Source organism: Schistocerca serialis, chromosome 5 (assembly GCF_023864345.2).
Source record: "Schistocerca serialis cubense isolate TAMUIC-IGC-003099 chromosome 5, iqSchSeri2.2, whole genome shotgun sequence".
Lineage (NCBI taxonomy): Eukaryota > Metazoa > Arthropoda > Insecta > Orthoptera > Acrididae > Schistocerca > Schistocerca serialis.
The window spans coordinates 690,613,647-690,627,535 of NC_064642.1; the positions used below are offsets into that span (position 1 = coordinate 690,613,647).

General features: G+C 41.3%; 1 non-coding gene across 1 annotated transcript; it reads right to left on the bottom strand.

Moving 5' to 3' along the window:
* Nucleotides 1–1,846: 1,846 nt before the first annotated feature.
* Trnaf-gaa (transfer RNA phenylalanine (anticodon GAA)) lies at nucleotides 1,847–1,930 on the bottom strand. Its single transcript is given in 2 exon segments — nucleotides 1,847–1,881; nucleotides 1,891–1,930. It is a non-coding gene; the product is annotated as a tRNA-Phe (tRNA).
* Nucleotides 1,931–13,889: the final 11,959 nt, after the last annotated feature.

Here is a 13,889-nt window from a genome sequence, read left to right on the forward strand (position 1 = left end):
TGGTGCTTTGCCACATTACACCTCTGGCCATGAGCTTTTATTATGCGCAGTATGAATCGAATCTGAATTTCACAATTGGCGTGCTCCCCTTGTAAGACCACCGCTCGACTTTCGCCCAGTTCTTGAAGAGCAGACGGCCGATAACCATCGCTTTAGTTTATCTTACTTTGGAGACTTTCTTAGCGGGTCTTTGGCTGCATACCTACGTGCTCATTACCTAAAGTTATGTAATATGTTTGCATATGTTTATACAATAGTAAAACCACTTTTACTTTTCATGGGGGCTTAATTAAAAAGAAAAGACTAATATTAACGAATAAATGCAATAAATTTACTAGCTGTGTGACCTGTTACGAAGTCACGTAACTGGTTGGCCCTGATTATTATTAGCTCGCAAACTGACTCCATAGAATAAAAACAAAGAATGACAAGGACTTTCCATTAACACAATTGATCAATTAAGTCCCCTGCAACTATAAAAGCTACGAAACAACAAAGCACAAGTGTAACTGTTGTGTGTGTGGTAGTGTGACTCAACGTACATGTATCTGGCTGGTTTCTTTCTCAATACGACAAAATATTTTAAACACCATTTACAATGAACTAATTGAAAAACCAGACATACTATAATTGCACATAGAAACCAGAATTACAAGTCTAATAAATGAACACGAGCCAGATGCTTTGTTGACTGTACCTGTGAGCAAGCGGGATTGTTATTAAATAAAACTGTTATACCTTTTTACCTCATTATATATTGACGAAAATATTCCATTACACCAGCACCATAAATCAAAAACCCATCTCCTTTCTCAAATATATTCTGACGACTGCACCTTCTTCCATCTATACATTACACCAACCAAACAGTACAACATTTGAGTCAACACTCAGATCGTCTACTCTGTCGCCCAACAGAACAACGACTGCCCTCGACATCCTCTGAGCTACTACTGCCCCAATGGAGGCGGCGGAATAACAATCTTTGGCGCAATCTCTGGCGCTGTGGCTCAGTGTAGCCACCTTTCAACTTTACTCGCAGTACCGACGTGCTTTACCTCATCTGCTCCTAGTCGCTTCCTTTCATTCGGCATCTCTTGTCAGCTTTCAGGAGCAGACCCATGCGTCGCCTTCCAGGCGGGATACAAAAACGGAATATGTGGAAAGCACTGATAAGAAGAAGGGACAGGATGATAGTACATCTGTTAAAACATGAGGGAATGACTTTTATGGTACCAGAGGGAACTGTAGAGGGCACTGTAGTGGATGACAGAAACTGGAATACATCCAGGAAATAATTGAGGACGTAGGTTGCAAGTGCTACTCAGAGATGAAGAGGTTGGCACACGAGAAGAATCCGTGGTGGGCCACATCAAACCAGTCAGAAGACTGATGCCCTCCCCCCCCCCCCCCCCCCCCTCACTCGCACCCCGTAAAAGAAAGGACTGAGGATAGAGTTCGAGTGTGGCATAGACGCCACGAAGCCAAGGAGCTAAGTTGTCAAGAAGGCACTGTTCAAGATGGCAGTGGCTGCATAAAGCTGTGGGCTGTCTTTAAACGGAATGGTCCTTTGGTTCAGCTGTACCTGTCACTGACTAGAAATAGCTATGGAAGGCTACTTGTAGACCACTTGCTGCCTTTCATGGACTTCATGGAATTTTTATGGATGAAAATTCGTTATGTCACAGGGTCACAGTTTATCGCGATTGGTTTCAAGAACATCATCTGGACAGCTAAATGGTTCAAATGGCTCTGAGCGCTATGGGACTTAACTTTTGAGGTCATCAGTCCCCTAGAACTTAGAACTAATTAAACCTAACGAACCTAAGGACATCACACACATCCATGCCCGAGGCAGGATTCGAACCTGCGACCGTAGTGGAGGCGCGGTTTCAGACTATAGCGCCTAGAACCGCTCGGCCACTCAGGCCGGCCTGGACAGCTAGAGCGAATGACTTGGCCACCCAGATCTCCCGACACGTGGCCCGTCATATATTTGTGGGACATAATCAACAGGTCAGTGCGTGCACAAAATCGTGCACCTGCAACACTTCCGCAAATACGGACAGCTGCAGAGGCAGCATGGATCAATATTCCTACAGCTGACATCCCACGGCTTGTTGAGTGCTTGCCACATCACAGGGGAAGACCGCACTGCAGTTCCTCCTCCAAATCCTCACACAAACGAAAAAATGGCTGACATCGAAATAAGTGTCCAAGGAATAGAAAAGCAACTGAAATCACTCAACAGGGGAAAGTCCACTGGACCTGGCCGGCCTGTGTGGCCGAGCGGTTCTAGGCGCTTCAGTCTGGAACCGCGCGACTGCTACGGTCGCAGGTTCGAATCCTGCCTCGGGCATGGATGTGTGTGATGTCCTTAGGTTAGTTAGGTTTAAGTAGTTCTAAGTTCTAGGGGACTGATGTCCTCGGATGTCAAGTCCCATAGGGCTCAGAGCCATTTGAACCATTTGAACCACTGGACCTGACGGGATACCAATTCGTTTCTACACAGAGTACGTGAAAGGACTTTCCCCCATTCTAACAGCTGTGTACTGCAAGTTTCTAGAGGTACGGAAGGTTCCAAATGATTGGAAAAGAGCACAGGTACTCCCAGTCTTCAAGAAGGGTCGTCGGGCAGATGCGCAAAACTATGGACCTATATCTCTGACATCGATCTCTTGTAGAATCTTAGAACAAGTTTTTTGCTCGCGTATCATGTCAATTCTGGAAACCCAGAATCTACTCTGTAGGAATCAACATGGATACCGGAAACAGCGATCGAGTGAAACCCAACTCGCTTTATTTGTTCATGAGACCTAGAAAATATTAGATACGGGCTCCCAGGTAGATGCCATTTTCCTTGACTTCCGGAAGGCGTTCGATACAGTTCCGCACTATCGCCTTATAAACAAAGCAAGAGCCTACGGAACATCAGACCACCTATGTGGCTGGATTGATGAGTTTTTAGCAAACAGAACACAGCATGTTGTTCTCAATGGAGAGACATCTACAGACCTTAAAGTAACCTCTGGCGTGCCACAGGGGAGTGTTATGGGACCATTGCTTTTCACAATATATATAAATGACCTAGTAGATAGTGTCGGAAGTTCCATGCGCTGATGCTGTAGTATACAGAGAAGCTGCAGCATTAGAAAATTGCAGCGAAATGCAGGAAGATCTGCAGCGGATAGGCACTTGGTGCAGGGAGTGGCAACTGACCCTTAAGGTAGACAAATGTAATGTATTGCGAATACATAGAAAGAAGGATCCTTTATTGTATGATTATATGATAGCGGAACAAACACTGGTAGCAGTTACTTCTGTAAAATATCTGTGAGTATGCCTGCTGAACGATTTGAAGTGGAATGATCATACAAAATTAATTGTTGGTAAGGCGGGTACCAGGTTGAGATTAATTGGGAGGGTCCTTAGAAAATGTAGTCTATCAACAAAGGAGGTGGCTTACAAAACACTCGTTCGACCTATACTTGAGTATTGCTCATCAGTGTGGGATCCGTACCAGGTCGGGTTGACGGAGGAGATAGAGAAGATCCAAAGAAGAGCGGCGCGTTTCGTCACTGGGTTATTTGGTAAGCGTGATAGCGTTACGGAGATGTTTAGCAAACTCAAGTGGCAGACTCTGCATCGCGGTGTAGCTTGCTGTCAAGGTTTCGAGAGGGTGCGTTTTTTGGATGAGGTATCGAATATATTGCTTCCCCCGTACTTATACCTCCCGAGGAGATCAAGAATGTAAAATTAGAGAGATTCGAGCGCGCACGGAGGCTTTCCGGCAGTCGTTCTTCCCGCGAACCATACGCGGCTGGAACAGGAAAGGGAGGTAATGACAGTGGCACGTAAAGTGCCCTCCGCCACACACCGTTGGGTGCCTTGCGGAGTATAAATGTAGATGTAGAGCTGCTGCCCTTTACCGGCAAAAGGAACTCCGACACGATATTGAGAGGTATACCGTGACTTTTGTCGCCTCAGTATATTGGAAGACTTGAAAAATCGTCGTATCATTAGCTGCAGGGTTTTGTAAGTTACGCCCGTATTCGAGCGAGTCGCCTTCGCAGTTGTTTTTTGTTTTACTGTCGCTGCAACCGGCGATGCGACCGACGCGCTGCAGCTGGGTTGGCGCTCTCGGGCGCACCGCTCGTCGTCGACGTCAGCGTGGGCGTCGCTTTTTACGGAGCCGGCAGCTGGGCTCGGAGCTGGGACACAAAGGGGCGAGGCGGCGCGATGGACTGCCGGCACGCGAGTTAACGGCAGCCCCCGCCCTTTATTTGTCTACGGCGTTCCTCCGCAGGCGCCCGTTTCAAAGCGAAAAACAAACACGCGCCAGGCTGCACCGCGCGCTGCAGACGTCAGTGTCAATCTGGTCCCGAGCTGGCTCTGCGGCGGCTTCCTGTAATCTGCTGTTTTTCACTGCGCGCCTCGTCCCAGTTCCTGGCTGTTGGAACTTCCGAGCGTCGTCCTGCACCAAGGCGGAAGCATGACTCCTACCAAAGAAACCTCGGCACTTTGAACTATATTGCAAACGGTTATGAACACCATCCGTTTTTCGTATCCACTGGAAAGAGATGTGGAGAATCCTAGGCAGACAGAAGTGTATAGTGCGTCAGTTTTATGATCGGCTTGTAGTGGGACAACCTCATCGGCCATTACCTTCCTTTATAGTAATAGCCGATACCAGGGATATTTTCGAATCTCGTATAGGTGAAGATTATTTCGGCTGTATCACTGAAAGAATTTCATATGAATTTTTATAGGGTGTACTATATTTAAAGCTAAATTGTATAAAAAGGAACCAAATTTGTTACAGTCCATATTTACTGGCTCTGCTTGTATAGCTAAAATTCTTCTTCTTTTAGAAATATTTGAAATTAAGAAATATATGGCAGACTTAAAATCCATATTATTAATCGCACGGTCTAGCACTAATTATTAAATTTATCTCTGGATTCATTTACTGAATAATGATATAACTCAGTGACGTAAATGCCTTCACCAGGTGCAAGTCTTTCGATGTGACGTCACTTCCGCGACTTACGAGTCGATGGGGAAGAAATGATGATGATTAGGACAACACAGCCGGCCGCGGTGGTCTAGCGGTTCTGGCGCTGCAGTCTGGAACCGCGGGACTGTTACGGTCGCAGGACACAGCATCGAGTGACATTATACTGAGTGCACTATCCGAAAATTACCTCGAGCAATTAAACAGAGAACCGACTCGTGGAGATAACATATTGGACCTACTGATAACAAACAGACCCGAACTTTTCGACTCTGTATGTACAGAACAGGGAATCAGTGATCATAAGGCCGTTGCAGCATCCCTGAATATGGAAGTTAATAGGAATATAAAAAAAGGGAGGAAGGTTTATCTGTTTAGCAAGAGTAATAGAAGGCAGATTTCAGACTACCTAACAGATCAAAACGAAAATTTCTGTTCCGACACTGACAATGTTGAGTGTTTATGGAAAAAGTTCAAGGCAATCGTAAAATGCGTTTTAGACAGGTACGTGCCGAGTAAAACTGTGAGGGACGGGAAAAACCCACCGTGGTACAACAACAAAGTTAGGAAACTACTGCGAAAGCAAAGAGAGCTTCACTCCAAGTTTAAACGCAGCCAAAACCTCTCAGACAAACAGAAGCTAAACGATGTCAAAGTTAGCGTAAGGAGGGCTATGCGTGAAGCGTTCATTGAATTCGAAAGTAAAATTCTATGTACCGACTTGACAGAACATCCTAGGAAGTTCTGGTCTTACGTTAAATCAGTAAATGGCTCGAAACAGCATATCCAGACACTACGGGATGATGATGGCATTGAAACAAAGGATGACACGCGTAAAGCTGAAATACTAAACACCTTTTTCCAAAGCTGTTTCACAGAGGAAGACCGCACTGCAGTTCCTTCTCTAAATCCTCGCACAAACGAAAAAATGGCTGACATCGAAATAAGTGTCCAAGGAATAGAAAAGCAACTGGAATCACTCAATAGAGGAAAGTCCACTGGACCTGACGGGATACCAACTCGATTCTACACAGAGTACGCGAAAGAACTTGCCCCCCTTCTAACAGCCGTGTACCGCAAGTCTCTAGAGGAACGGAGGGTTCCAAATGATTGGAAAAGAGCACAGATAGTCCCAGTCTTCAAGAAGGGTCGTCGAGCAGATGCGCAAAACTATAGACCTATATCTCTTACGTCGATCTCTTGTAGAATTTTAGAACATGTTTTTTGCTCGCATATCATGTCATTTCTGGAAACCCAGAATCTACTATGTAGGAATCAACATGGATTCCGGAAACAGCGATCGTGTGAGACCCAACTCGCCTTATTTGTTCATGAGGCCCAGAAAATATTAGATACAGGCTCCCAGGTAGATGCTATTTTTCTTGACTTCCGGAAGGCGTTCTATAAAGGCACATTTGCATGCCGAGCGTGAGTTTCCTCGGAAACGCGAGATATTAATTAAATAAATAATCAGTGACAAATAAATAAAGCCTATGGCACACAACTGCAGCGCTGTGTCGCTGATAAAACAAAAGTACATTTACGTTACTCGTATGTTTGATTAAAAAGAAAAGAGAGCTCTCGTTGAAGTGGTGCGAGAAGCACGTATTTTAGTTTATTGTCTGGCACACCGCCATATTTCATGATATAGAAAATTACTGCGAGTTGCAACCATACTAGGCACTCGATTCTGTAAAGAATTTATATTTATAAAAGTAAGTAGGATTATGAACTGTAGGCTTATTCATTGAATATATCTGATTTAACTAACTGTGTAATTTTTTGTTTAGTAGACAATCACCTCTGTACGACGTTTTGGCATGGCTGGCAAATTATTGTAATATTGAGATTTAGTTTATGAGTCCGCACCTACCGCAGCAGTCTTTGGAAACGATTTAATTACGAAGTCCGATTATTTCAGTTTTATTTCACGGTCAACTACGAGTAACATTGCCTTTACGAAAAAGCCATTGTCAAGCGTCTGATACCGAATAATCAAAACCTGACGACTCATAGGAGAGCCAATCATACAGATAAAAATAATTAATATTTTATTTTATTTTATTTTATTTTATTTATTTTATATTGGCGACTGCGTGTCGGACTTGTTATTTTGTCATTTGTTACATTGTTCTCTTTGTTTCATGGGAAAAATCAACCTTCTGGTCCTGGACTTGACTATATGAGAAATAAAAAAATCAGAAGATATTTGCCAATTATAAAATTTTGCGGGAAGACGCAAAGAAGCTTCCAGCAAAATAAGGTAAGACGCAGCATCTTTGCATTAGCAGGCTTGACCAGACGTATAATTCAGTGTATTAGCTTTTCAGTAAAATTCTGTAGTGTTTCTTTTCCGCATAACAGTTTCAGTGATAAATTCCATTCTCAGTATTTTTCCTTAAACAATAACGTATGCAACAATACCAATACACGAGTGTACAATATGGCCGACTTCTGTACGATATCATGTAACATGGCCAGCAGCCATTACCAATAATCCCATATTCAGTTTACATTTTTAAATTAACAAACAGCCATTGTTGCTACGAGCGAGTCATGCTCAACTGCATTTTATTTTAAAACCAGTGTCAAACATTAATTTCTTGAAATATATATCACGTGTGGCATGGTCATAACTAGAAAACAATACGCAAAGATGGAACAGCAAAGACATACTATTCAGACGCAATCCGACTCGGACGAGAGACAAATGTTAGAAAATGACTTTACGACAGCAACCGGTAGTGACGATTCATCAAATATTGACGCAAGTGTTAACGGAAATTTTGACAATAGGCCGTCCACCACAAAAATTTCAAAGTCTCAGTCAGAGCCCATGTTAATGCATGACGTCACGTCTAATGACGCGGCGGGGGCAGAGACCTTGCAAACAGTAAACATTGTCAACATGTTACAAATGCTAATGAAACAGAACGCGGAAAACATGGCAACCTTAAAGACACAAAATGACGAAATTAAATCTGACCTCATAACAATCAAGGCATGTAATGACACTTTGTGTAAACGTGTGGAACTTATAGACGCCACACTGACCAAACAGATGACTGAACTCAGTACGAAATTTTCCAAGCTTAATACGAGACAAGAAAAGACTACAAATGACGTAGCACTTTTACAGACACAATTAAAAAACCTTAATGTCACGTGTGAAGCTCTTACTGAACAAATTCAAACATATCCTTCAGTACATGACAACCTTGAAAAACGAATTACTGACGTGCAGAATAAATTTGACGATGTTGAACAACACCTGACTGACATCTTACAATCGGATGCCACAGCTCATTTTCAAAATATTAATAAAGAATTTCATGATTGGGTAGAGAACAAAGACAAACATTTTGATAGATGCATACGTGAAAATTTACCAACAATTGTGCACGACTCCGTAGCGGAATACATCACTAATAACAAACAGCTGATTAGTGACGCAGTACAATCCGTCACTGCAACCATGAGACAATTCACCGATCAACCACAGTCTGAATGTAACGAAAATATCAGTCAAAATGTACAGTTCAGAAACCAATATACATACGAGTGTGACGCACACATACCGCACACAACATACACACAAGAACAAAACACACCACGACAACAACACATACCACAACGTGCAAACACAAACACAAGCTATTATCATGGTAAACTACAGCAACATTATCGTAATTACTCGCCAGCTGAGCATTGCAGTAATTACAGTGGTACAAATCCATATCATAATGCAAAGGAAGAAGAAAGCTTAATAAAACACAGGCAATTTCAGGCTTTTATCCCAGAAAAACGAACCATTCATCCGGTGATTTTTCTTAAATCTTTTAGTAACGCATTTCCACGCACTTGGAGTGACCGGAAAAAGATTTCATATATTGTCGGTTACATCCAAGGCGATGCAGCTGTCTGGGCATACAGTCAAGCTGACGTATGTACCACGTACAGTGAGTTTGAGCGTGCTTTTCTGAACAAATTCTGGTCGCAATCCGTCCAGGAGCGACTCAGAAGACAAATTTTAGAACCTGAAACTTTTAACAGTAAAAATGGTAACTTACGCAGATATTTTGAAAAATACTTGAACATGGGACATTTTTTAGACGAACCAGTCGCAACGCGTGATATACTCCGAGCGTTGAAGGCCAAATTGCCTTTCAACATTAAAGAAAAACTTCTACATATCCCGGATGACGATTCAGATTATTTTTTAACAGCTTTAGATTCGGTTGACATGTTACTTGAAGATCAGCGCTTCGCGCGGCAAAACAGCAGCCACAATGTTTACACTAGTGGTATGCAAAACATGCAGGCTTGCCAACACAATTCTGGCGCGCCCACAGTTGGATACGCGGTACAACAAAAACAGCAAACTCACATGCCGTCTCAGTACGGAAATCAAAATCAACACGCGTATTCCAATACGAACAATAGTTACAACAGTAATAACACTTCATGCGGCAATCCATACAAAAGGCACCGCGGTAATAACAACAACGGTAACAACGGATACAAATGTAACAACAAAAACACAAACAGAAATAGAAATAATAATAACTACGAGCCAAGACAGCATCAAGGCTGGACTCGTAGCGATCAATACTTTCATTCAAACACTGCTTTACCACAGCAGCCACCAGGACAAAATTGGAGCATACCTTACGACCGACAGGTAAGTTATAATGCGCAACAGCAACAACAACCGCAAAAGTTTGGAGATCATAATAGGCAATATCCGAATGTGAATATAATAGAAATGACACCTGATGCACAACCTCAATCTGTGTCAGTACCTAGTACAAATGCTAATCCAACAAACTAGAAACAGTCACTACTTTGCCCCAGGTCGTGGCTGAAGAATCCTTGGGAGGCGGCTTCAATGTTAATCAGTTATTTGACACCACACTTGAACAACAGAATAATGATATGCCGAGTAATTCTAAACAAAAACTACCTGTTTTATTTATAAGATACAACCACAATAACAATATATCAGATGAACTTTTACAAGACAGTACACAATGTCGTTTAAACACAAATGAAATTGTTTTAGCATCCACTACTGGTGTAGTAGGTGGGATTCCAACTACTATTATCCTAGATACAGGTGCAGCTGTGAGCGTTTTATCTTTTAATTTTTATAAAAGATGTGTGAATTGGAACCTGTGCCTGAGTTTCCTGCCCAAAACTGTAAAATAACTACTGCACTAGGTAATAAGTCATGTAGGGTTACGAAGCAAGTTTTTGTAAACGTTAAAATAGGTAATGGAACCGTACAATGGCCATTCCTGGTTGTACAAAACCTTGTGACAAATTGCATATTAGGAATAGATATTATGAGCGAGAAGGACTGCATTATAGACTTCTCCAAAGGTAAATGTATTTTAAATGATAAAAGCAGGGTAATTATTATTGATTTGGACAGGAGAACTCTAAAGCATGACAAACACTGTACTGGGTACAAGGTTCAGTTAGTACTTGACAAAGACATTCAAGACATGCAAACACACTCATCTGACACAGAGCTAATGGACTTGAAAACATTGCTTGATCATAAGATAAGTGAAGCTACAGCTCTCAGTGTACATGAACGTATAAAACTACAGGAAATGTTATCCAAATATTTACAAGTTTTTACCAGACGATTAGGTGTTATCAACACGTATGTGTACAAGATTGAAGTTAAGCCTCACAAGATCTTCTACCATAAGACATATAACGTACCGTTATCTCAACGACCTGCTGTGTGGCAAGAACTAAAACAAATTACAACACAGATAATAAGTAGTATAGAAATTTTCATTTCAGCGTTCCAGTGACGCAGTTGAAGACAGAAGAACTTTTCTTTCAACGCCGCGGCTCCACTGAGAAGACTGAATATTAAAGTAAAATTTATGATTACGTAGCAGTGAATGACATATTAAATTTTTCACGGAACATTTGTTATTGTAGGTACCACTGACTTGGTATGACACCTGACGAACTGACAGACGTCATCTGTGAAGCGATCTTTTACTTTGAGAAATAGATTAGACGCACATCTCTCAACACGAAAGGCATCTATCAGTAGTCAAGGCCACACATACACTCTACACACACGCACAAAACGCGAGGAATCGAACATTTTCTCTCTCTTACTATTTTGAATATTTATTGAGTAGCGAAAACGCCTGGTCTTGCCTACTGATGTAAAGAATGTTGTGTCTAACCTATCTTAATTTCAGATGACATCACAAAAAACATCGATAATATCCCAGCAAAACCGCTAAAGAGGATGCAATTCATGTAATCAAATGTGACACAATGTAATAACCTATAGCTATGTAATGATGATGTAAACATGTTTATGTGCAACTGTATTATGTTTATGCTAAGAAAATATGTGACGTGTGTATGTATAATTACTTATTTTTTTAACTGATGTATCATGTAAAAATTTGAACAAAACGAGTGCCAAAAAGACATTGCATAGTGAACCTCTGTTCACGGACATTAACGAACATTTAGGTGAGCTATATTCAGCAAAAAACTGAAAATGTGAAGTGAATAATTCGTGCATCGTCTAGTGACATTACTACAGTACCCAACTTCAAGATGTTAACTGGATTAAATGGACACAAAGTGCCTGTCCAGAAAACAACACGACGGGTGGAAGAGTTTTGGTTGGAACTTCAGGGAATGAAATGTTCTCGAAATGTGACGGACACTCTTACCTGGACTGTCCAAGGATCGACGCCAGCCAGCTATGTGCCGTCCGAGGTTCTGCAACCAAGCTTCCACGGAATGTAAAAAAAAAAAAAACGAACTGCACGTGGACCAATTACTCGACGGGTCACGTCTGATCTGTAATAAACAATGCTTTTTGTCACAACGAACTGCATCACAACGACTATAATGGAAATAGGAAATGGACACGCTTATGTATTAATCACGTTGTTATACAACGATGTTACTGTGATCAAAAAACTTTACCACGACGATACTAACCTGTAAAAAATTATTGTGCAGCAGATGAATATGAACTGTGATAACGACACCATGTGTATAGGTCAACGCACCTGAAACAACAGAACATTTTTCGTTGAAGCATTTCATTGCAATGCCATGTAACTAAGAACATTCAACAATCTAAAGTTGTATTGTATTATAACAAATATTGTAATTTTAAAACTAAGTTACCTGTCATAGAATGTAGTCTTCATATGTAATCTTGGTGGAATATTTTCTTTGTGCAACGACTAAGAAATGCGCGCGCACACGAACAATATGAACTGCAATACTGTGCCGCGTGATCTAAATTTACGAAATAACGGCAGTGCCGTAGTTACACAGACGCTTCTGCGCATGCGCGCACTCTGTTTTGCCAACATAAGAACTTTTTCGGCGCACGCGCGTCATTCAAATTTTGTATATAATATACAGTATAATGTAAGTCATGTAAATAGTTGTAGATAACTTAGATTTTCTTGTGCCTTTAGGTGAATTGCTCGCCTGCAGGTGTGTCCTTTCGCCTCGCAATTCAGGGGGCAATATAAAGGCACATTTGCATGCCGAGCGTGAGTTTCCTCGGAAACGCGAGATATTAATTAAATAAATAATCAGTGACAAGTAAATAAAGCCTATGGCACACAACTGCAGCGCTGTGTCGCTGATAAAACAAAAGTACATTTACGTTACTCGTATGTTTGATTAAAAAGAAAAGAGAGCTCTCGTTGAAGTGGTGCGAGAAGCACGTATTTTAGTTTATTGTCTGGCACACCGCCATATTTCATGATATAGAAAATTACTGCGAGTTGCAACCATACTAGGCACTCGATTCTGTAAAGAATTTATATTTATAAAAGTAAGTAGGATTATGAACTGTAGGCTTATTCATTGAATATATCTGATTTAACTAACTGTGTAATTATTTGTTTAGTAGACAATCACCTCTGTACGACGTTTTGGCATGGCTGGCAAATTATTGTAATATTGAGATTTAGTTTATGAGTCCGCACCTACCGCAGCAGTCTTTGGAAACGATTTAATTACGAAGTCCGATTATTTCAGTTTTATTTCACGGTCAACTACGAGTAACATTGCCTTTACGAAAAAGCCATTGTCAAGCGTCTGATACCGAATAATCAAAACCTGACGACTCATAGGAGAGCCAATCATACAGATAAAAATAATTAATATTTTATTTTATTTTATTTTATTTTATTTATTTTATAGTTCGATACAGTTCCGCACTGTCGCCTGATAAACAAAGTAAGAGCCTACGGAATATCAGACCAGCTGTGTGGCTGGATTGATGAGTTTTTAGCAAACAGAACACAGCATGTTGTTATCAACGGAGAGACGTCTACAGACGTTAAAGTAACCTCTGGCGTGCCACAGGGGAGTGTTATGGGACCATTGCTTTTCACAATATATATAAATGACTTAGTAGATAGTGTCGGAAGTTCCATGCGGCTTTTCGCGGATGATGCTGTAGTATACGGAGAAGTTGCTGCATTAGAAAATTGTAGCGAAATACAGGAAGATCTGCAGCGGATAGGCACTTGGTGCAGGGAGTGGCAACTGACCCTTAACATAGACAAATGTAATGTATTGCGAATACATAGAAAGAAGGATCCTTTATTGTATGATTATATGATAGCGGAACAAACACTGGTAGCAGTTACTTCTGTAAAATATCTGGGAGTATGCGTACGGAACGATTTGAAGTGGAATGATCATATAAAATTAATTGTTGGTAAGGCGGGTACAAGGTTGAGATTCATTGGGAGAGTGCTTAGAAAATGTAGTCCATCAACAAAGGAGGTGGCTTACAAAACACTCGTTCGACCTATACTTGAGTATTGCTCATCAGTGTGGGATCCGT